Source organism: Betta splendens, chromosome 15 (assembly GCF_900634795.4).
Source record: "Betta splendens chromosome 15, fBetSpl5.4, whole genome shotgun sequence".
NCBI lineage: Eukaryota > Metazoa > Chordata > Actinopteri > Anabantiformes > Osphronemidae > Betta > Betta splendens.
In genome coordinates this window covers 9,849,870-9,873,472 of record NC_040895.2, presented here as the reverse complement: position 1 = coordinate 9,873,472, position 23,603 = coordinate 9,849,870, and the positions used below count along the sequence as shown (strand labels likewise).

The 23,603-nt window shown below is 43.7% G+C and overlaps 1 protein-coding gene and 1 long non-coding RNA gene across 8 annotated transcripts in view; one reads left to right on the top strand and one right to left on the bottom strand.

Moving 5' to 3' along the window:
• The window catches only part of eys (eyes shut homolog), a 183,533-nt gene that overhangs the window by 47,125 nt on the left and 112,805 nt on the right, over positions 1-23,603 (top strand). The gene's annotated exons all lie outside the window — the stretch shown is intronic.
• LOC129603002 (uncharacterized) lies at positions 13,474-16,091 on the bottom strand. 2 transcript variants are annotated; one of them, XR_008692524.1, is made up of 4 exons: positions 15,749-16,086; positions 15,318-15,546; positions 15,112-15,250; positions 13,474-14,604 (listed from the first exon to the last, which is right to left on the bottom strand). It is a non-coding gene; the product is annotated as an uncharacterized LOC129603002 (long non-coding RNA). The 2 variants fall into 2 exon arrangements; XR_008692523.1 differs by having other exon boundaries at positions 15,112-15,546; positions 15,749-16,091.

Below are 23,603 nucleotides of genomic sequence, written 5' to 3'. Positions count from 1 at the left end.
CGCCGCGCGCCGCTTTGATATAATGGCTGTTTTACAGCGCTCATGCACATCAGCGACTCTCATGCGATAAACATCAGCCTGTTGACCATGTGATAAGCATCGGTTTATCAATAGCAAAAGCCACCGTTATGAATTGTTATAGTGCGACTGCTTTAAGAATATATGAACTGCCACCATCATGGAATAATGATGGCTTTTCTTTATGCTCAGCACACACACACACACACACACACACACACACACACATGGGCTCTGTTCTCCAGACACCAGTGAAGTGTATTCAGACTTTCAGCCCACTCTGCGTAGTCCATATGTTACATTGTGGGAGCGCAGTGATAATGGGATCCTCACTGTAGGAATCTCAGCTGGATGACTTTTTGCTAAATCCCAAATGAACACATCAGAAAGGAGCTTTTCTTGAAGTGCAGAATTCCCCCCTCTGTCCTCCTGCGCCGGGGCAAGATAGTTTGTTACGCGATTTGTCATTACCGGGCTTCTGCAGTACTGTAAATTGCTTTAATGGGCGTTTTCTGGGCGCGTTTTCTGGTCACTGTACAATGGGACTGTTAGTTTTGTCCTCAGCTAATTGTGATGCTGTAAGTCTGTGTTTCCTTGCTACGGTACAGATTGCTTTATTGACATCAGTGTAACTACTGCGTGCATGGACTATTGTAAATAACGACAGGCTCCTCTCATTAAATTTTCAGATACAGAAATGATTCCCTTTAGACTTTTATTTTTAAACAATCCTACGATGACTTCTCCAGCGCCGATGGACAAATGAGGTTTCTCATGAAATCCATGTTCTCAGCATGAGCTGTAATCACTGTGAACCACTGGTTTTTCACATTTCATGGGGTAAAGTTTTGTTTAGGCCACAGTTTGATAATGACCCACTAAACTAATGACGTTTCCATTCCACCATGTGTTTAGAGTGATTTTTTTTCATTTTAGCACGCCGGACAATCTGCTGCATTGTCATTGTGAGCGAATTACAGTGCTTATTTTAGTATTTAGCTTGAAGCGCTGCACTGACTACGACCTCACAGAGCAGTTGGTACTGTACAGTATGGCTGACTCCTATTAATTAAATACCGTGAACCACTGTGAAAGGTCTCCTTGTCTCGCAGTTAAAATAACAATAATCTCCTCAATGTTATCATATTTTAAGCCACATGATTAAATAAGGAAGTGGTAAATACCCTAGGATTCACTAACAGTCCAGATACCGCATTATAGATTCACACTTACATGACCTTCATGAGTCACGTCTATTGGATGTCACCATCAGTGTATACAGGCTTGTGTCTTATGGTTCGATGCAATCATTACACTAATGATGTACCATTCTATTAACAAATTAAAGTGTGGGCACTTTCCCCGCGTCGCTTCAAGGGCTGTTTTCCCATTTTTCTTCATATTTAATTAAAAACGGCGCTATAGCCTGGATGAGGTTAAGTACTGGGGGCAGTTATTGCACTTCTTCCATGGCAATAATAAACACTTCAAGTAGGTGCAAAGGGAAATGCGTGTTAACTACACGAGACAATCGATGCCCGTCAAAAAGAAGCATAATTGATTGTCCTTAAAGATGGACTGCAGAGACTTAACATCCAATTGATCATAATGACTTCCCATGTGTGGGATATGAGATTTCTGACTCCTGTGCACACATCACCCTCACAGTCAATAAGAATGCATTATTAACCACATCTGTTTTTGTTAGCGGCACCATTTGAATTTTAATATAAAGAAACTGCTGCTCATCCTAAAAGCAGCGCTGAGGACATGAATTCAAAATGTCTTTTTTTCTCCTTTCATTTTCCCAAACAAGCATCAACAGTGGTGTAAATAACAGTAAACAAAGTTGCATTATTGTCACATTGAGGGAAAGGCTTGTGTGTCTGAGTCTCAGAGGAAGCACCAGAGGAAAACTCACAAGTAGATAACTTGCATACTGTAAATAGATAAACTTATCATTCATCAATAAATCATGTTTTCAGACGTCCACTTGCATCAAAATTTTATTGTGTAATATTCAGCAGCTGACATCTTTATGTTATAGCTTTGAATAGCGTATATTTCAAGTGCTGTCATTTGCTTTTCCTCCTTTAAAGTCAACCACACTTAACATGTTAACTTAGATGAACCTTTCCTGCTTAATGAGCTGTATGTACAGCGTGCTGGCACGGCGCGAGCTGAAACCCTCCACAGGAAGTGCGCAAAGTCTTGAAGCGGCTCTGCTCAGAGACACCGGGCCAAGGTCTGCCTTATATGTTGTTTACAGTCTAACTGTGCTGCCGACCCCACGGCGGCTTCGGAATCATCACGGAAATCCAAATGCAATAGAAAGTGTAAAGATGCTTTATAGGGTGACGCGATCTCATCTCTTAAAAGCGGCGGCTGCGTTGCCTTTAACCCTCGCCGCTGCTTCCATCAGGCAGGAGAAGCAGCATTTATGAACCTCGACTAAAATATCTGAGTATGACATAGCGCATATAGCTGTGAAAATGAAAGATGAGCTGCTGAGGAGGGGAAAGTAAACACGCGGTACTTACTCGCGCAGAGCTTTATTTGAGATCGGCTCGGCTGTTTGGTTTGTGGGGGTTTGGGACAAGCTCGAACCGTGTTGTGTTGTCAGATTATTAGTTGCCAGTCACAAACATTGTGTTTATTGATAACAGTCTGCCAACAACTGAGCATGTAGAGTAAAGATGATGAGGCTTAAAATGAATCTGGGTGCTCCAGCAGCGTGGATGCTGTCTTTAATTAATCATTGTAAAATAACTTTAAGTACACAGCTGAGCAAGCAGTCACCCATACAGTCCACACAGTGTTCACTATTTGAATTAGCAAAGCCTCTAAAGCTTAGGAATGGCGCTTCCAATCACAGGGAATCTGATGGTGTCTTGCTTCAGCGGTTTGACATGTTTCTGGAAGCAGCAAGCTGCTCGGATGGAAATACTCACAAATCTCAGCCTTTCAAAAAAAAAAAAAAATCTGTGAATACGCGGCCTGCACCATTTGTGTGAAAACTAGGTTATATGGTTCATCCCATGACCTGCACCAACATACACACAAATCACATTTGCAGGCTTTGCTGCTTATTGTGGGATGGCTGGAGGAAAGCGGGGCTCCACTTTGGGGTTTGTTAAAAAAAAAGACACAATCAAGCATCACCTGTAATGTATAATCCCCATGGTTTCTGTCGGCAGCGTTGGTCCGTTTGATGTTAAATACACCAGTCTGCTGTCTGCTCCGAGGAGTTTACTCTTCAAATGTCTGCCTTTAAACTAATGCTGCTGACATCCACCAGTCTGGATGGAATCTCCCAGTCACAGACACCTGTTTACCATATGACTCGCTATAAAAGCACAGTATATGAATTCCCTTTGATTTTGAATGCATAAGCGGAGGACTGGCCATAATTTGGATGGTTGTTGGGAGGATTAATACATGAAAAAGTCCTACTTTATGCATATGAACCAGTTCTTGGCTGCACTAAACTACAACATGTAGTTCTTTTTAATCAGAATGTATAATTATACCGGATATGATTAAGACAAGATACAGTAGGGCCTGTTCTGCATGTGTAACCTAAAGTGTGTCATTCTGGTGCACACTGCTCTGTTTACATTCCACTCACTCTCCTATTTTCCTTTTCCATGCCTTGGTATAAAGCAGAATTTTAAATCAATGGATCTTTTCCCTAGCAGTGTTTCTCCCTCTCCCCTCTCCCGCTCCCCTTTTGCAAGAGACAATGCTGCACTGCATGAATCCTCGGGGCTTTTATGCGTTTTCTTTAAATGTGGTCCCATCCACCAGGCCTCAGACTCACACAAGCCCTCCTCCCTGGCTGTGTACTGTAAATATTCCATGAGCCACTAACCCCCGCGCTGTGGCTTGACAAGCGTTACTGACTTGGAGGCTTCATCTTTAACATTGTGCACAACGACAGTGTGTAACCCACACTAATCGCGCTGTATCATTTTTTAAATTATTTATTTGGGTGGGTGGGTGAGGACTCAATTGGTGCAGTCGTGTATATGCCAATTATGTAGATCTCGTGATTCATAGCGTTAAAATCCAAACACGCAATTTAAGACGTTTCATTTTTTTTATAGGAAGGAAAATATAGATGACTGATGATGTATCAGTGTGATTCACTAAGTACAAAGGCAGCACAATGATGCTGACAAAGGCCCGTGGAGATGGCCCCCATCAGCCAGGACAGCCAGTCCTTAATCAAGGAGCTCATAGGTCACCTTGGCAATTATCAGTTCTGAATGCACACAATAACAAACTATCATTCTGCCAAATCACTGACCACGTCTTCATTTTCCTGTCTGTAATTTATTTTACCTTGCAGTGGGCAATTGAGGGGGTGGGAGTGGAAAAAAACTGGCAATCTGAAGATGCCTGGAAAAGAGCTGCTTAGTCATTAATAACACGAGTTAACCCCATAATTTTGTCATCAGCCTTAACACGCTGCTGCTAATAAATCTGCGTCACCTTCGGATTTAACCCCTCACATCTGCTACACGGCTGTAAAATGATTAACTTTACATCGCTGGCATTACGCAACCTGATCTGAACACGGCATTGTTGAGCGTGTTAATGATCCCATTAGGTCTGCGCAAGCCCTTCATCACATCCACATACTGTGAATGCAGAATAGTGATCCCGGGGAGTGTTTTAAACTCCAAGCAGTCACGCGATGAACCGGCGTAGCCGCGAGACAGACTCCACAGTAACAGCGCTGCTCCCTGAAGCTGTGCTGAATGTCACGCAAACACCGTTCCTGTGCATGAAGCACGGCCGTTCCTGTGAAAGGCCTCACATACGCTACTTGCTCTGCCTATTGAAGCCTTTGTAGCTCCTTGGACAGCTGAGATACAGCTAATTAAAACACCTGTGATAAAATAATTAGCCTTCTTCTCTGCAGACAATGGGAAATTTAATTCTGTCATAATCACTCAAATGAACTGATAAGAAACTTTTCCAGCATTTGAAAATTTGCTGTCGACAGAACTGCCTCAACTGTGACTAATTTACTACACATATATATAGTATATATCCGTGTATATAGTATATACTGGTATATATGCTTAGTACATAGTACAGTATAGTGCAAATTTGATTTACCTGGATAAGAAACTGACGCTGACAAGTTGTAAGAGTTTAAAGCACCATGAACCAAACAACCTTTCTTTCAGTTTTCAGCATTAATACTGCACTTAATTCTACTTTTACAGGGTGATTATGTGATTAGGACACTTAACTAATGAGTTAATGAATCTTTCAGTAAATCACACACATTACTTCGTAGACACTAAACTCCAGCTCTGCATTCCAGCTCCACATACTGTACTGTATTTTCTTATGTGGACCTGTCAAGCAGATACAGTTCAATGTGAACATAACATATTTCATAGAAATAGGCATTTTTTTCTAAAACCAAACTTGTAAAGTGACAAAAAGGAGTTTTCATGGTTCGGCAGCTGCAGACATGTCTGGGTGTGAAATGAACAGACAGCATGGAGTCGTAGTGACGTGGTCAGACACATGTCATTAACAGAGCTCAGAATATATACTATACTGTATGTATCTTCATGTAGTACCAGAACTTACAGTTACAGTGTAAACCCATTGTCTCCCAACGTCTCTCTGACTCTTTGCATTCTCAAAGCAGTTTTTCATTCACCTACGATATCTATGTACATTACAGTTCAAAGTCAGTGTCAGGTGAGCAAAAAAAGCATCTTTCAAACCACTTTAGCCCGTTATCAAATATGCATTCAGTATGGTTCAGTGTTACTAAGCAAAATAAGGACACCTCAATCAGTTCTGAGTGTGCCACTTACATTTGGATTTGGGACATCCACTTTGATTTATCAATCAGTGTGAAATGTTTTTCTTTATTTTATTTATTTATTTCTCCCTTTTTATTTTTTTTCCATGACCTTGAATATATGGTCAGTGATTGGAATCCTGTAATGGCTTTGCTGAATAATAAAGATTAATGCTCATAGATTATGCTCTTGCCGTGGTGAGTGAGACACATGGGAGAAGGCTGAGAGGCAGGCAGGCCGTGCTGAGGCCATAACTGATCTGATACTCTGAACAACGCGCTGGTACAAGATGAGAGGTGAATGAGCAAATTGCAGACAAGATGCTTCCTTCATTACACTAATTGTGATTGCAACCGTAGTGTACACAGTTTGAATAAATTGCCCGTTTGTTATTTCACAGTTTCACATCTGACTAATGTCTCCTGCTTGAAATCATATATAAAGGGGTTTATAGCCTTCCTGCCCCAACACGCTGCTTATAGCATCGCTTTCATGTGTAGCTGCTTTACTTGGATAAAAATAAACCCAATAATCAGATTTTACACCAGGCAACTGTCATAATTGTCGCCCCATAGCGCATTACGCAATTAATGCTTTGGAGTAAACCTCATCTAAGCAGCAATTGCCCGGATCAACCTGTCCGCTGTAACGAGGCTGGCTGAAAACTGCCTGCACCACTGGTTTCCTGCAGTTGCAGCTGTCCCTTGTGATATCCATCTCCTGAGTCTGGTCTGGCTTGTCAATCTGGGCTGGAGGGAGACACTGCCTCTGCTGATCACATCTGCCCACAGAGCTGTTTTCAGCAGCATGAATGGTCATGGTAAAGTGTGCCTCTGTCATCACAACCAGAAAAATCTATTTAAATCACGCCGCACAACGTCTGGGAAAATGTCCCAGCCAGCATTTCAGATCCCTTACACCCAGTTGAATGGAGTGGGTGATTGAGTTTTAGCAGATGAATTATATTTAGTATGTATTAAAATGACTTGGCCTACTCCATGTTGTGTTTATAGAAGCCTAGGCCTGTTCAGAGTATTATTTGTTCACTAGCCCAGTTCATTAGCCCTGTAATAATATTAAGCCCAATTCACTCACCTGCAACCGCTAGCAGGAGATAAGGAGATAAGTAACGGGGGACAGCTGAGCCGCTGGATGCAGGCAAGTGAACACGCAAAAGTAATTTCCATTAAAGTAAAAATCCACTTTAAAACGAATGTCGGCTCGTGTCTTGATCATCTTTTTTCCTAAAGTAGATGAAAGCCAGCCAATACTTCAATTTGTCATCAAAGAAAAACTGTCCATGTCTGCCCCATTAACACCGAACAAGAGTCGGTATCCATGGTGACGACGGAGGGGAGTGGGGTGGGGGTCATTTCCTTCTCGGGTAAATTAGGCTCATTAATGTGTAGAGGCTACAGGAAGTGTAGGTTCACCATGGCGGTGAAACATTATCGATAAGTGCCGTCAGACCTTTTGAAGACAACCGTCCGTGTGATCTTAGGGAAAACAGGAAATCTGGGCAGATTATAACTTAACAATGACCTGTCAACTTCATCCTTTTATCAAACCAGGGCCGTCGCCGTAAATGAACCGGAGGGAAGATGAAGAGTGTGGTTTTAAGCCGGATGAAATTGGCTGAATATTGCAACACGTTGCATTTGCAATGTAAACAGCGATCTAATGGCTTGTGAAGAGGCTCCAAGCGTCCACGTGTCAGCCAAGCCAACAAACAGCCTCGCTGATAAAAGCTCCCTGTGTGGACGGGAGGCCACCTGTGGTACATGCGCATGCACTGGAGGGGAGCTTCTCCGCCCTCCCCAGTGAGTAGTGGGATGCATTAATGGGGTAATCTCTGGTGTACATCTCTGAGGGAGCTGCTGAGGAACACCACTAAGACGTTCCATTGTTTCCTCCTGGGGCCTGTGCAGGTGTGCTAATATGATATTGGAGCTGTCTGAAGCACTTACGCTGCATGATAAGCAGGATGAATTAAAGGGGTCCCTCCCCTCTCTTTAATGACAAACCCTCCGCTCCATTTCTCAGCTCTCCATCCATGCAGACGACGCGCCGTGCCGCGGCTCTGCTCCAGCCAGGTCCCCAGCATGAGGATGACCCATCAGTCTGCCGCGCGGCCCGCCAGCCAATCTGCTGGGATGATAAATGATAACCAGGAGCTCAGAGCTGCTGGCCCCGTCAGAGGAGATTTCAGATGGGAGCGATGATGGGGTTGCGGCACCGAGGCGGCGCGCGGACTCGCAGCGGGTGCAGCGCGGAGGATCCACCGATTAATGCTCGCCGTGGTTCGCTGTGGAGAACCAGAGCGCCGGACGAACCAGCGCGGTTCTCCTGGGAGCAGGAGACGGGCAGCAAAGCATCAGCGGCAACAATTAGCCTGGGACGGAAAGCAAGCGTCAACAAGAATGGAACCCTTAGAATTTGTGATGAATAGGAGCTGAATCTTCAAACGGGTCAAGTGTCACCGGCTCACAATGAGGGACGCCCCCTTTAAAAAGAGCCGTTGCAGTAGTAGCGTGACACTTGTGGTATTTCACAGTGGACCTATTGGGTTTCATCCTCCTCTCTTTCAGGCTGCCCCTCTGCTCCGCTCCGCTCTGCCCGCATCACTCCGGCAGCTCTGGGTAAATAGCTGCCATCTAGAAATCACTTTAACAGCAGAGGGTGCCAAAGCTTTTCTGTTACACGTCTCCCGGCCGCGCCGAGTCCCGCCGCCGTCAAAGCTCCCGATTTAAGCAAGATGATCTTTCTATGTCGCCATTTAAAGAAGTACAGTTTGCTCAATCGAACTAATTGAACTCGCTTAATGGGGTTGGCTTAATGCACAGAGAGGAGGCGGTCTACGGGGGCCTCCTTAACCCGTCGCTGCCTGATGACTGTCAACACAACATTGCATAATCCCTGTGAGTGGCTTTCTATCAACGTGTTACTCTAGCTTCGCTCCCAGGTGCTTTTAAAGCTGACTTACCAGCCCTCTGTCTGTGCTTGCTCTGAGATCTTCAACAGGGAGCGGGCAACACATAATATCAATAAGCGGCTTCACGGCACATATTGTTATTTGCGCTTCCTTTCTACCGCACTTTCACCATTAAGACTGAATTTGCAGCCGCATAGAGCCACCTTTATGGCGCTATTATCGCGCAGCATCTATTCCTTATAATTAGAGATCATTTAGGAAGCAACAATGGCTGCGCTTGCACAAGCGTGTCAAGCGCCGCCAAGATTACAAGCGCTCTCATTAAGCCGGGGTTTTGTTCTTCAAATTGAGCTGTTGCGAGAAGCGCCCTCTCTCTCTCTCTCTCTCTCTCTCTCTCTCTCTCTCTCTCTCTCTCTCTCTCTCTCTCTCTCTCTCTCTCTCTCTCTCTCTCTCACCACATCGCGGGCGAGGTGAAGCTCTCGCCGCGCCCCGTTCGCCGTGTGCCTCTGACCCGGGAGTGATTCCCTCTCGCCATCTGTTGTTGGAGCGCGAGCAGAAGGATTGTCACAGAAATACAAAACACCATTCAAGTGTGTGCAAATAAATGGACAATATTAGCGCCTTCTTTTTCGCTTGTGTTGATCCATGGCGCTTGATCCTAATGTTTACAGTAGGTCATCACAGTGGCAACTCGTTGTTCAGGTGAGAAGCAGTATCTCCCAGTGGTCTTCGCTGTTATTCGGTGTAAGTTAATAGTCCTCCTCGAAATGAGCATCTCTGTGACATTTAAACCACGGGAAGCCCTGATACTGTGCTCTGGCTGGGACAACTGTGTGCACACACCCTGAAAGCACTGTATGGAGAGCGATGTATAGCGGCATAATCTAAAGATTGTCTCCAAAATCTTTAGTTTCCGCTGCCAAATGAGCTCGCGAAGCGGAGAGCTGGCCCCGCTGCAAGTGACAGATGTCTGATATGTTTGGCATGGATTAGCTGAAAGCTTATTTCTGCACCTTCTCAGTCGCTGGAGCTCACATTCCTCAGACAATTCACCCGTTTCCAAAATGATGTGCAGGCTGTGAAGCGTCCACGCGACAGAAACGGCACCCTGTGCACATACCCTTAAGGACAAGAGTCGACCGATTATGTCTCAAGGTCAAAGAGTGAAAGTACAAAGAATCTGCAGTACAGTGAAGTATTCCTTCAGCTATGTCCTAATAAATGAAGTAATATAGGAATAACCTGTCGGCACAGACCCAAGAGCTTCACCCTGTCCTGTCTCTGCATGTCACTAATATTGATGATCGCCAGATATTAATCTCCTAACTCACCCTGTGGTAGAACATAGCAGCATAAACATCACTGTTCCATTTGACCAAATTATTTTTGCACAGTAAAGTCAAAAGTGGACCGATAAGCCCTTTCCCACTAATGCAGAGTAAAAAGCTCCATCCACCTCACATAAAGTTCCATCCAGCATCGCCCACAGTGATGGCCAGTCAAATTGGATTAAGCTGAGGTGGCTTGGGGCTTCTCTGCAGCTGCTGCTGTTTGATATGGGTTTTAGGTGTGCTGCAAGTGTTAACTTGGCTCGACTTAAAAGACTCAAGGAGACATATTAACATTTTATAGGAGACTACAGACCGTGAAGCCAATGAGTCACTGGCCTTCAATAAAGTAAATGTTACGTGTATATTAAGTGGCGATTATGTCCAATATGCTTGTGACGATAGTCTGTTTGTTATGACTCACTGGTGCCTCGCGTGCATTTACAGACAGGGAAATAACTGTAGTGAATTATAATTTCAAATCCTACAGCGCTGATTTCGCCTTTTTAGGGGGTGCTCTGTGCCTCGCCGATGATGTCACAGAGACAGAAATCAGCGGCACGACTGTGATGGAGGGTGTAAGTCCTCCTCAGCCTGGATTCCAACAGAAGGCAACCACGCGACTGCAGCCGCGGCCAAAACCTGCTGCAGCTGCCAAACGGCCTTAAGATAAGTGGCTGTGGGAAGGTGTTCCCATCGCAGACACAGCAGCAGGGGTTATACTTTCAATGCTTCAAATAATATGCACTAGATTAGCAGCTGTGCATATGTGGTGGGATGTTGTAGCCTCTTCCCATCTCCTATAAAAGTCAGTCTGAACTTTATGTACTCGAAGGTTTAAAAGGGATATGACTCCTATTGTAACTGAGTTAAGTGGTCACATGGGCTTTTTTGGACAGTAACGACAAAAGGGCTTGTTCAGCGATGAGAATAAAAACTTAATGTACTTCAAGATATACTTGATTGACAGGTATCTCAAACTTCACAGCTGGTGTTTGCTTATTGTACTCCCAGGCGGCTTCATATGCTACTTTATTTAACTTTGGATTTAAGTCTATAAACTATCCAATGATAATTTATAGTTATAGTATAATTTAATTTTATAGTTTTATTATACATGGTGAAATCATACAAAGAAAATTAATTTCACAAAACCAGCTTTTATTATAACTTCTTACAGTTTCAATGTATCATTCATTGTGCGATTTTTCTCCAAAGACATCGACGGGCTTAACTCTGACTACGCAGCTGGGCACAATCGCTTGCAAATGTTAGTTTTGTACTTGTAAGATCAAACTTTAAGCATAAAGTCTGTGGGCTCCAGATCCAAGCTTCTCAGAGGAATTTCAGAAAAAATTGATAATGTGTGAGGTAAAATAGATAAAACTCAATGAATTTAGGTTAAGCTTTGGTCTTTTAGTGTTTAAGTTTATACTGTATGTGAATTCAGGCATTTATAGTGAAACCTTATAAATTCCAGTTGTTTTGATTTGAATCGCAGCCTAAAATAAAGGAACACACGGTGCAACAGCAGACGTCCCACACGGAGGCGAAGACGCCCCAGAGACGTTTCTTTATGTAGTTTGAACAAAGCAGCATTAAAGTTGTATCTGTTTAATTCATAATGAAGTGAAAACCATAAAGATGTTAGCATTGAATTCAATTGCTGCATTGTGCATTTGTAATGTAACAAAGTCCCGTTTCTTTGTGCTAGTCGTGCACTAAAGCACAGAACAAACGTGACTGAGCAGTTGATGATTCCCTTCATTAACTGAACCTTTATTATATTGAGCTAATCTAATTGTCTATTTTTATATTTTCAAACCTCATATACATACATATATTTTAGACTTGATGGACAGTCCCATGACAATCTACAGGCTGTGGCTTTATCCAAACAGTCATTTAAAATAAAAATGTACAATTACATTCAAAACTTGAATGGTTTAAATGTGGTTTGGTGACTAAGGTACGTGCCTCGTTTTCTCTGAAAGGCTGCTCTGCTCTTGATGGCGTTGACTTTCTCAAGTGCTTTATGGTTTGTGTAAAGATGTGACACGCCATCTGCTGCTCTCCATGCTGAACGTTTAAAGAGGTGCAGCTTTTAAAGGTACATTTTCTACCGTGGCAATGTTCCCGTTATGCTCGCAGCAAAGCAGGAGGGCAGCTTCAAACCTTTTGGGCCAAAACTGCATTGAAGGTGGACAGTGTATTCTGTCCCCAATCAAACACACCTCTGACATTATGGGATGTCCTACAAAAGCTCCAGACCTCACTGTGTTGATACAGTGTGGTACTTTGTACAAGTACTGCTAATACCACATAAGTACCGTTATAAATACAGCACTTTAAACTTGGACGTCTCTTTGCTACGTACGGTAAACTTCATTTTAAGGGGTCATTAGGTTGGAGAGATGTTTAATGACATCTGTAATCTCGCCTCCGTATCTTCTAAGGTGACTTAAGGTTCTTGCAATAAACTGTAATGAAATTCTTGGGTTAATCAATGATAAGATTTCTGCACTGATAAGAGACGAGAACTGGAGAAAAAGGGACCTAAAAAAAGGTAGTATTAAGCGAGAAAATGACAGTTGACGTTGCCATGGAGACGGTTACATCTTCAGCATCCAAAGCACAAACCTCTCTGGGAAGGAGCTGGGCACCAGAATTCAGATTGAGTTTTTTAATATTGCGGGAGAGTATTGACCCAAGCGCGCGTGCAACGCCCCAATGGAAGTTGGAACAATAATTTATAACACAGATAACCTTTCAAATTGCTTGTTTTAAAGAGAGATGTTGAACAAGAGGGACTGCTTTGTATGGGCTTCAGTAGAGGGGGTGAGGGCTAAGAGGTCAGGGGGCAGCCCTTGATTTTAAAACACACAGACGAGGCTGAGGGAGCTCCACCGGGGTTCGTTCAAGGGTGTCTCATCATGACCGTTCTTTGATTACTCTGGTGCTGTGATGACTTTTACAGCCAGGTTGGACTGTGAACTCCACTTTCTGCCTCGTGCTCATGCAAATAAGTCTAACATCGACCGCATGGTGCAAATAATGTGTGCTGGGAAATGCATATAACCTGCGCGTCTGGTGAACGCAGCCTCTTTTTCAGGCATTCAGAGATGAAGCTTGAGTGGAGACGAGACACGTCACAGAAAATCCCTGTATGTCACTGATAAGATTTTACTGTGATATGGATCAGAAGGCCATTTGTGCCTCGTGGATCAATAACTGCAGATGTTCTGGCAGCAACCCCACCCCCCCACAATCTTTAAGACGGGGCTCACGATGGTTGGCTTGACACATTAGGTCTGTGTGGCCTAATGAGTAAAACATAACAATGGCCACGCTTGGTCAGATTGTTTATTGTTTAGCATTTATTTTGCTGTACAACTGTTCTTCTTCTCGATAACAACTGTACTATAATGTACTGTAAATGTGTTTCTGTGACATCAATCTTCATAATTTGTACTTGCATTGAAATCAGGTGAGCAAAATGTTAATTTCATCCAATCTTAGATATAAATTATGCCAAATGTCTTTCAGTCCTAGTTACATTCACAATAACCAAATATTTTTGATTTGAAAAATGAGGGAACATTTAAACAAATCATGTAATTTACAAACTGAGTCATGCAAATAAGCCGTTCACCTTGTTTACTCCTAATTTGCTAATCAGTCTGTTAAAAGTGTAATTAAGGAATTGAGCCTGCTTGCTTCTCACAGTACAATGGACCTGTTTCCTCCTGCAATCAGCGCCTCCCCTCCCATTTAAATGAATTTCCTTCTTGACATCATCCACCAAAATTCTACAATTCTAATTTTACTACAAAATCAATTTTTAACCTTTTTTGTCGCACTGGACCAGGTTTGATCTGTATTGATAAAAAGTAAATTAACATTAGATGTGTGTACTGTAACTTGCATGTTTTAGATCTTTATAGTCTTCTTCCTCCACACTTTCACCCATTCGATTACAGTGAAGTCAATATTACAAGCAGAAGGGGAGGGGGGTTAACCTTTTGCTCAAAGGCACCTGGGAAACAGCTGTATGTTCTGAGCTCTCATTAACGTTCGGTTTGAAGCTATTAAAACGTGCACAAAGGTGGTTTTGAAAGGCAAAGCCCTCTAACTTAGCCATCTGGCACGGACAACAGCGAAGGAAAGTGCGACCCATATGAAAGAATGTGCTGGAGAAGTGCTGAGTAGCATCTGCTCACTGTGAAAACGCCTTGGGTCCTTCACGTGACATGACAAATTATACTGGGCAGTTTACATTTAATTATCCACTTCAGTGCTTACCAGAGGAAATAAGAAACTCTTATACATTATCATTCCCCCGCATCTTCGCCATTCTCAACTTGAGCGAATGTGATTCTCATTTTCATTCAGAATCTCCAACTGCTATTACACCCTGTAACGCAACTGGAGCAGTGTATGATAAGGCCAGCGTTGCTTCTGCAGCCAGGACTTTCTTACACTACACTTAAACCTGTATGATGGAGATAAAACATGAGTTGTGGGGGTAATGATCACAGGATACATATGCTGCTTATTGATCATATACTGCTAAATATTAGACACGTATATAAAATAGAGTGGAAGTAAAAGGAATAGATCAATATATTAATGATATCAAGATAAAGATGCAGCTTAGTCTCTTGAAATGCATGGATTGTTTGCATAATAACATGTATAGGTTTGATTTAGTTGATTATTCACATGCTCTACTTGCATGTTTCTCAGTGATCTGATCAAACATTCGTCACAGTAAAGCTTTGTTTCTCTTTGAGGCAGATGTTATCGAGTGATTCTGTGTCACTTCCTGATCAGAAACATCTAAAGCGCATCCGAGAGCCCACACAGTGGCATCTATTCATCCGCATGAACACTGGCTTATCTGAACATGAATCTAGGTCACCATACAGTACGTCTCATTACTTCTGATGCTATAGCTACAATAGCCTGCAAGACGGAAGAAAGGATTCAAAGAGCATACACAATAGCAGGTCGTCTGGCTGCTGTAGCTCTATAGAGGTGAGTCACAGCAGACTCCACCGCTGCTGCCCCAGATTTGGGTCAGCCCAGTAACTCCAGGTGGCACGGGTCCTTCCCCGAGGACACGGCGCCGCCTGTATCTGGACCAAGGTTAGCAGCAGTGGCCCTGGGGGCATAATGGGACATTAATTTTTAATGTAAACTAACCCTTCTCCAGTTGTGGGCACGAGGGGACGAGTGGTGTGCTGGGCTCTACACGCGCTTGTGTCAACGTTGTGGTGCGCTCGCTCGGTTCGTATTGCTGTTTTATAATTCATTCCTGGAGTCGTGGCGGTGGAGAGGACACAAAGACGACGACGGAGGCCCGGCGAGCGGCCGCGAGGCTGCGGAGCGTTGGAGGAACTGGGTCCCGGGAACCGGAGCTGTAAACACAGACCTGTTGAAAGGGGATAAACAGCGCGGAGTCTCAGCCGGGACGCCGTTGCGGTTTATAGGATTTGGTTGTTTCATGAGTGAATATTCGTCAGTAGTTAATAAAAAGTTGTGTGTTTACGTGCGGCAGTCCCGAACACATAAAAAAACATCCGCTGTTCATCAGCATGTGGCAAATTTGTCGCAAAAACTGTTATGGCTCGTACCTGCTCGCAGCTTTTTACTTCCTGGTGCCGATTTGAAAGCGCGTGACAAGTTGTCAAAAAAAAACAAAAAACGGCGCGTTTTGAGGGGAGGTGCCCTAAAGCAGCCAACGAGCCCAGCCGTGGCAGAGAATGCGCGCCGTCGCGTTTCCATAGCGACGCCGAGACTCAAGCACGTGTCTTTGTGTTCAAAGCACGCGGTTGTCTAGCGTGTTCTCATTGTGTGCCGTTCTCTGCGCTCTACGACCCAACCGACATGTAGACACCGGGCCGCCATGTTCATAAACCCGGTTACATTAATGACATTTGACCCATATACAGAAAATACCAATCTATATTAATGTCGCCTCCGTTTCCAATATATATTAATGTAGGGTATAAATTTCTTTAGGTTTGCGAGAAGCCATTTCATCAGCATTCTTCTAGCATTAAATGGAGCTCCTGTTAATTATTCATCATCCTTTCAGCAGATGATACGCAACAGAAAATGCTAATTCCTCAGCGCTCAAAATGCTCGTGTTTATGTTTTTCTCCTCATGAATTGGGGGCATGATTACGTTAAAGTATGAAGTAATTACGAATATTCTCGGTAATTTGAGGTCAATTACAAACACAGCCACAATGCTTGAAATTAGACTAAATAATGCTATTTAGGGTGTGTTCCCCCAAACAGGATTCCCTTCTCTTCCCATGGTGCATTAGTGATTGAGGCTGGTGATTCTTCGGCGGTCCGCGTCGCAGCGGGTGAGAGGTGTGATTGCTGGATCGTTAATCCAGAAAAGGAAAACAACAATTCTCGTAGTCTGTCATTATTTAAAAGCGTAAACTGCTCTAAATCTTGAAAGTACCTCTGCAAGATATTAGGAAATCCTCCTCGTACGCCACCTCACAGCCAACATTTGTCTCATTAGCGCCAACGATTCCCATTAATCATCTCTGCAGATCTGCTTGTCACAGTCTCGAGCTGATTGTGTTAACGTGAAACTTGCTGATGGGCACGGGGCAGATGGAGTCAAACCTTTGCGCTTGAAGCCTAATTCAGCATAATGTGGTCTAATCTGTAGTGCACTGATTAGATAAAGCACTTTTGATTACAATCAACTATTCGCTCAGGACATAGAATAAGAAATGCGGAATTGCTTCCACAGACGTTGATAACATTTACCTAATTATATGCAGCAGCCTTTCAGTCTGGAATCCTTAAAGATAATGTATCCAATGTGCTAATAGTAATTAAATGACAGAGAGACGCGCTAGCTTCTGTTTGTGAGGTTGCGTGTGTGATTACAATGAGCAACGCATTCAAAGTAGAAGTCAAAGTATCGTCGGAGTTTCCAGTGTAAGAAGTTCTTCGCATTTTATTTCGATCTTTCCTGCGTTGCTTCACTTTCTGCTTTCAATTATCAAAGCCTTTGCGGCCTCATAGCAAATCTGCCAATTGTGCTTCATCTGGAATTAAATTCCAATGCGTCTTATAACATACAGTATTGGCACTTCAGTAAATCGACTCTTTTTTTAGCCCAGAAATGAGTCGAAACGGGTAGAAAAAAAGCATTATTACTACGCCTTCGCCGCATTCGGGTGCTGGAAATAATACAATAAAGCAAAACAGATGTAGGTTAGTTATGTATTTAAAAGGAATTCATTCGTTTTGAAAAGCGGTTTGAGGATAAATGGATGATTCCACTTTCTCTTTCTCGCTGCCCTGAATAGCTGTTGAATAACTGTGGAAGGTGCCACTTAACCACATTCTCTGGATGTGCGGCGAGATGTCGGCGTGCAGGATGTGTGCAGATGCCGCCCTGGATTATTCCACCGGCTCATTTCCATGCACACTCCAGTGGCGTCGCTCGGCCCGACAGTGAGGAAGCTGAGCCAGACGGAGGCTGCACGGCGGAACGCCGGACCCGCATAAATGCCCCTAACGAAGACGGAAGCCGGGCTGGAATCTGGCCAGATGTTCACACCTGCCTCACCTCCGAGCTTTTCACTGTGCAGAGGTGAATACAGTGGGTAAGGTAGAAATAGACTGACTTTAAAGTGGGCAAAACTTATAATGGAATCCATGTCTGTGTGAAGAAACAGGGGAGTTTCTACAGCAGAAACAGATGCATCCTGTGGCTCGCACCACCTTGAGCTGTGGACTCCTCTCAGAATGGTGCTCAGCTCCAATGCCCCGCAAGGCCTCAGGTCCCGTGAGCGTCTCACTCCTGTGTGGGAGCCGAGTGTGACTCCTAGAGCTCGACGCCGAGGAAACTTTCAGCCTCGAGGACCTCTCTAATACCGTTTTACCACGGAACCTGAAGTGACAGCAGCGTGTTGTCTTAATCCGTTTTAGATACTTGAGATTTAATTGTTGGGGATTTTCATTATTTCCTCGTCCCTCTGCGGCTGTCAGCTGTGCAGTTAAGAGATTAGTGCGTCAGTGGATTTCTGCCTAAAACCTGAGTGGAGTGAAGTCCTGTTAGGTGGAGATAGAGCATAAATACTAGATATTTCTGAAATCCAGCTTGTTTGTAGGGATGAGGTGAAGTAAAGTTTAATATATGTTAATATAGCGTTCAATGTTAGATGTTATTCATTCATATCTTCGTATTAGTATTAGTATAACGTGTTCATGTATACAGAAGCATCCATGTAGGTACAGTATTTTGCTGGTTTGCTGCCAATAAATAATTAAGACGTCTCCGTTGAGCTGAGCTCAGTCAACCTCAACTCCTAACTCTGTTCCCAGCTGCAGAAATTCTGTTGTCTCCGTCTCAGCGGCGCCTCATCGCCTACTGTAGCTCTCCAGCTAATAACGCTAGCTTCCCTTTGATCCTCCCATTACACGGCATCCGCTGATAATAGCCGGCAACAGGTAAAGAGAACATTGTGGCAAAAACAATTCCATCAAAACCTCAGCACAACTCAATGAAGCCGAACGATTCCTCTCAAGCTCGACTGGTTAAAGTCAAATGTCTTGGTTGCAGACATCAATCCTGTTTATGGCTGTTAGGCTGGAGGATGTTTTCTTGCTCCGCTGTTCAACACAGCCCCTCGCAGCAAACGCTTTGAAAAGGACAGCGCAGGAGCAGCTTCCCCGCCGGCTCGCGGCGATGCAGCTGTCTTCCGCAGCCATGCGTCCGCCCGTGATTGATGTACACACCGCATCCAATTTAACGTTACTCAGTATACAGTTCAATTTGAGAATTAAAGGCGAACGGCAGATTGGAAATATTTGTGCAGCCGAGCACAAAATAATGCCAAGAAATATTCATGGCGTGGTATCGGGAAATGTTTGCTGAGATACTAATGTAACTATAGTAATGTCCTGAAGTGACTGATACAGATGATGATATTGTCCATTTGCTGCTTGGACAGCCAAAGAAAATGATGCATGGTTTTGCTTGTAAGCTGTTTTGGCACAGGTCAGCGGAAACCTGGCTGCGTGCACTGAATTGAACCACTCTCAGGAGGTGCAGGTGCATCGCTCCAGATGTGGACAGTGTGTGTGTGTGTGTGTGTGTGTTTGCACAGAGACTGGCTAAGGCGCTATCTCGCATAAGTGGCGAGCTCCATCAAGCCGAGTGAGCTAACATCCTCTTTCATGATCTGCTGAGGGAGAATAAAGCCTCAGGTTCTCCTTGTTGGAATGTGCATTAACAAGCTGCAGGAACGTGGGAGCAGTGTGGGCAGAAAGCTCAGCGCGCTCTATGAGCCTCGTGAATGTCTCGTAAGAGCTGCCAGCGCGTTGAGATCGGGGGATGTGCTGTTTGATTGACCAGTAATTTTACATTTTTTAGTTGGATTTCACGCTCGGGCTCCGGCGTGCGCGGCGTCAAATACAAGCAGGCGAGGTATATGGGCTCGTGAAAACTTTTTAAGCGACCAAAATAAACTGCATTTCATTTGTGTACCGCCAACATGGCTTGAAATTAACTTCTTGGCTCAGTGGGCGCCGCAGCTGGTGAATTTTAAGGCAAGCGCCGCTCGGACCTTTTCCTGCCAAGCCTTTGTACCTGAAGCGAGCAGCTCACAGGCCGGGGCCGCCGAGGTTCTCGCCGGATCGCCTCCCACTACACCAGCGGCGACGAGATCAAGCGAACAGCAGCGTACGCTAGAAAGGCCCGATTTGTCACCCTGCCCGAACAACACGTACACCTGAGGCCAGAGCGCGCTGGCGCCGGAGTGGACCACCTGGAACATTCACAGCGCCGGCAATTTGAGGCCTTTATTTAGAACAGTGTCACCACGTTTTCCTAGAACGTCAGCATCATGAAGGTTTGCTGTGTGTCTCTGATGAGGAGTGAAGTAAAAGCTAATAATCACCGCGGTCGGTTGTGAGTGACCCCCGGTCCACAAATCACCCTCACGTGTGCGATTAGTATTTTATTACAAAGGAGACTCTGCTGTAGTTTTGAGCAACACCGATGTGGCGGTGACTCTTACGCCACGTGATGGTATTTACTGGAAATTACAGGGTAAAAGGGAAATGATATAGATGAGAGCGGGGTCGGTACAGCCGCTTAATGGGTCTCATTGTTCCCGCTGAAAAAACGGGCCCTGCTGATGCGGATGATTGGTCTTATGACAATGATGAATGGTGCTTCCTGGAGCCGTACGGGGTCCTGCTGTCCTGCCAGCGACACTTGGGAGTCGCACTAAATGCCTGCACCCGTGTCACAGATCCACACTGAAATCACAGGGGGTGGGGGTGGGGGGTGTAGGCAGGATAATCCAATGACATACATCCCATCCAGCCTTGTACGTGGGCAGTGGACGCACGCTCAGTCCGTCTCTGTGATTTCCTTCTCGCGGAACGTGCTCACGTGGTTTCGCCAGATGGGAGTCGTCTTAATTTGACCGCATAAGGAGTTATTGTTATTGAGCATTTTCCTTTATTACATAGTTACCTGGGGGCCGTTATCGGCTCACGAGCCACCGGGGCTCACTGGCATGTAAATAAAGGGAAATCATAGGCTCTACAGGAAGTTGTATGCTTTTTTTCTGGAGCTGCTGGTTTTAGACTTCCCAGCAGCCCGTGTCATTTTAGCCTAATAAGACGTTGTGTGATATATACTCTAATTGGTAATATGGTGCGGGTTTGGCTGCTAATTAGGTTTGGTCAACCTTATTCTTGTTTGAAGGTGCTCTGAATCCATCTTAGAACGTGTACCGAGCAATAAGAGCCAACAGAAGCAAGGTGGAGCTCCCAAGACGGCAACGTTCCAATAATGGGGGTGGATAGCTGCGTTTCCCATTTCAACCAGGGGCTGGTCTTTTGGTGGCATGTCATTATAGCTACAGAAATTGTCACCATAATGAATTCATCAGCGTTGGTAAGATAAATGGCTCAACAAGAAATAGATAGGCCCATCTCCCAGATCTGATGTAGGAAATTGTCTTTCACATGCGTCTCCTTATTAGAAAGCGGGGCAGCTGTTTGAAAGCGCCGACCACACAGTATGAACATCTTTTTCCATTTAGTGTGTTTGCAATTTTAATGGCAACATGACTGACCTATTCTGGAAACACATCTAATGCAGTGACAGATTTATCGCATACGTGCAGACCTTCAACCCTATTGATGTTTCCATGTGGCACACGATGAACAAATTATAAGAAATGGGATTCCTTTAAAACCTGTAAAAAAAACTTTTAGGCAGGTTCTTTCGGGAGCGTGTGCCAAGAAAAACATTAATAACTTCAACATAAAAATATCAGATGGTGATTCTACTTCAAAAGAAGTTCCCTGATTTAGGCTATGATGTCCTCGTGTACAGTGTGTGTTTAGTTCTTTATTTAATCAATGTTTCCCTCTGAAATTTTGGTCTACCTTTGATACAAATAAAAATATAAGTCATATAAAATATTTTTCTAAATCCAGCTTCTTCCTTTATTCATATTAGTAGTTTTTCATCAGTGCTTTTTTCCTACAGTGTTTGTTGATGGTGATAGAATAGAAATGTGCAGACTTTAATAGAAAATAGTACTGATGAAAGAAAGAGAGTGGTAAGACGGTTTTGAACTCAACAGGCTTTCATTAACTATTCATTTCAGGAACGGGCATAAAAAATCCTGAAAAGTAAATTATACTGAGGTGTTGGTGAAGGGAGCAGAGATTGGCCTGAGTTCTCGCTCTCTGGTTTCTTGGGATTTGTTTTAAATGAGAAATTTAATAAAAACATTTGAAAGCACGACTATGGGTGCAAAAACTGTAATGACTGGGAATCATCATGTGGTTTGATTAATGTACGCTGTTTCTTAGCTCTTTAGTTTTCTTTGATTTAACCCTGTTTGATGGATGAGCTCACACACGTCACTTTAATCTTTCTTGGATTTATGCTCTACAGGCTGAGAGTTTGTACTTTAGTCTAAGTTTTGTACTCAGCAGGTTTCTGGAGGTCCATGGCTTCTTCACATCTGCTTTATTGTTTTACTTTGGTTTGTGTTCTGTTTGTTCATTGGCTTTTTTTATCTGATAAATAAATACAACTAACAGGAGAACAAAAAGAAGAGTTCCCACATTTCTCGAGAATATATCAACATCGTTTTATCATATTGTCGTACTACAGTGTAATTGTCATGTACACACGTACAGTACTGTACAGTACTTGACTTTGCCATAGTCATACTTCAGTTTTCAGGTCCATGTCAGATTCGGGGTTCACCGCGGCAGGAAAAGGATACTCAGAGCTGAAATCTATTTTTGTCTGTGAGGAGAGGGCTTGACTAGCATTCAAGTAGAACTATATAAAAGTGAAGGACAGAGTTATGAATTATGTAGGAGAGAGAAGAAATCCTGCTGACAACAAAAAACAGACTCCTCAAGCATCGCTGTGTTGCAACAGTGCTACACGGGCGCCACTGGCTCCTCAGGAGCAAAACTACCTACGCAGTCAAACTCATTTATAAATGAACCTTATAATGTTCTTATCTGATACTGTGAATATGGACCTACTACCAAACAGGAGCACTGTCCTGATGAGCTTTGCACGTCTGCCTGTGCGTTTCTTCTACAAAGACCTGGCCAGTCCCATTCAGCGGCGGAGCTGAGCTCGGATCAGATCTTCAGGACGCTGCTGTCGTCTCATTTAATTCTCATTCTAATTACATTGTCATCTCCTGAACGTGAAGCTTGGCTTAACCTCTGCCGTGTCCGGTGTCCAGCGGACTTCAGGAGAACGACTTGTAATGAGCAAAGTGTCTCCAGATCATGTAATGTACATACGCAGGGTGATCGTGTGCAGAACGTGTGTGTATAAGACTAAATTACAGCTTTGAGTCATTTATTTTCACTCCATCACATCAGTGATAATACAAAGATATATGCTTGTTACAGCTAATTGTTCTCCCCGTGGTGTTCAGCGCAGGCAATTATATTGTCTCTCAAGACAATATAATTGTCATTTAAATTTGTGAAAGGTCACATTGTTCCAATTCTAGGACATATTTATCAACCAGTCACAGTTACTGTACAGTGCTCATAATAATTAGTCAGTAGGTGAAGCTTTATCTCAAATTCGACGTTGAATTAAATATATGTATATATATATATATAAGTATATTCAAACGCACTGTCCTTGTATAACATAATGAAATTAAAAATCATTCCATTTAAAGAAGCATTTAAATGTCAGCGGTAGTTGTGTAATATGTATCGTATAGTCATATAATTAAGTCATGGTCAAACAGACTTAACCTCATCCTGTAAAGCAGAACCAGGAGGAGATGGACAAAGTAACATAACGAATCAGCGCTCACCTGGATTTTATGGTTCAAAACCTTTATTAAAGCGCTTATGAACTAAAATCATTAGCCGATTAGCTCCTTCTTCCTCCTCCCACAGTGAACGACCTCAGTTAGAAACAGTAGG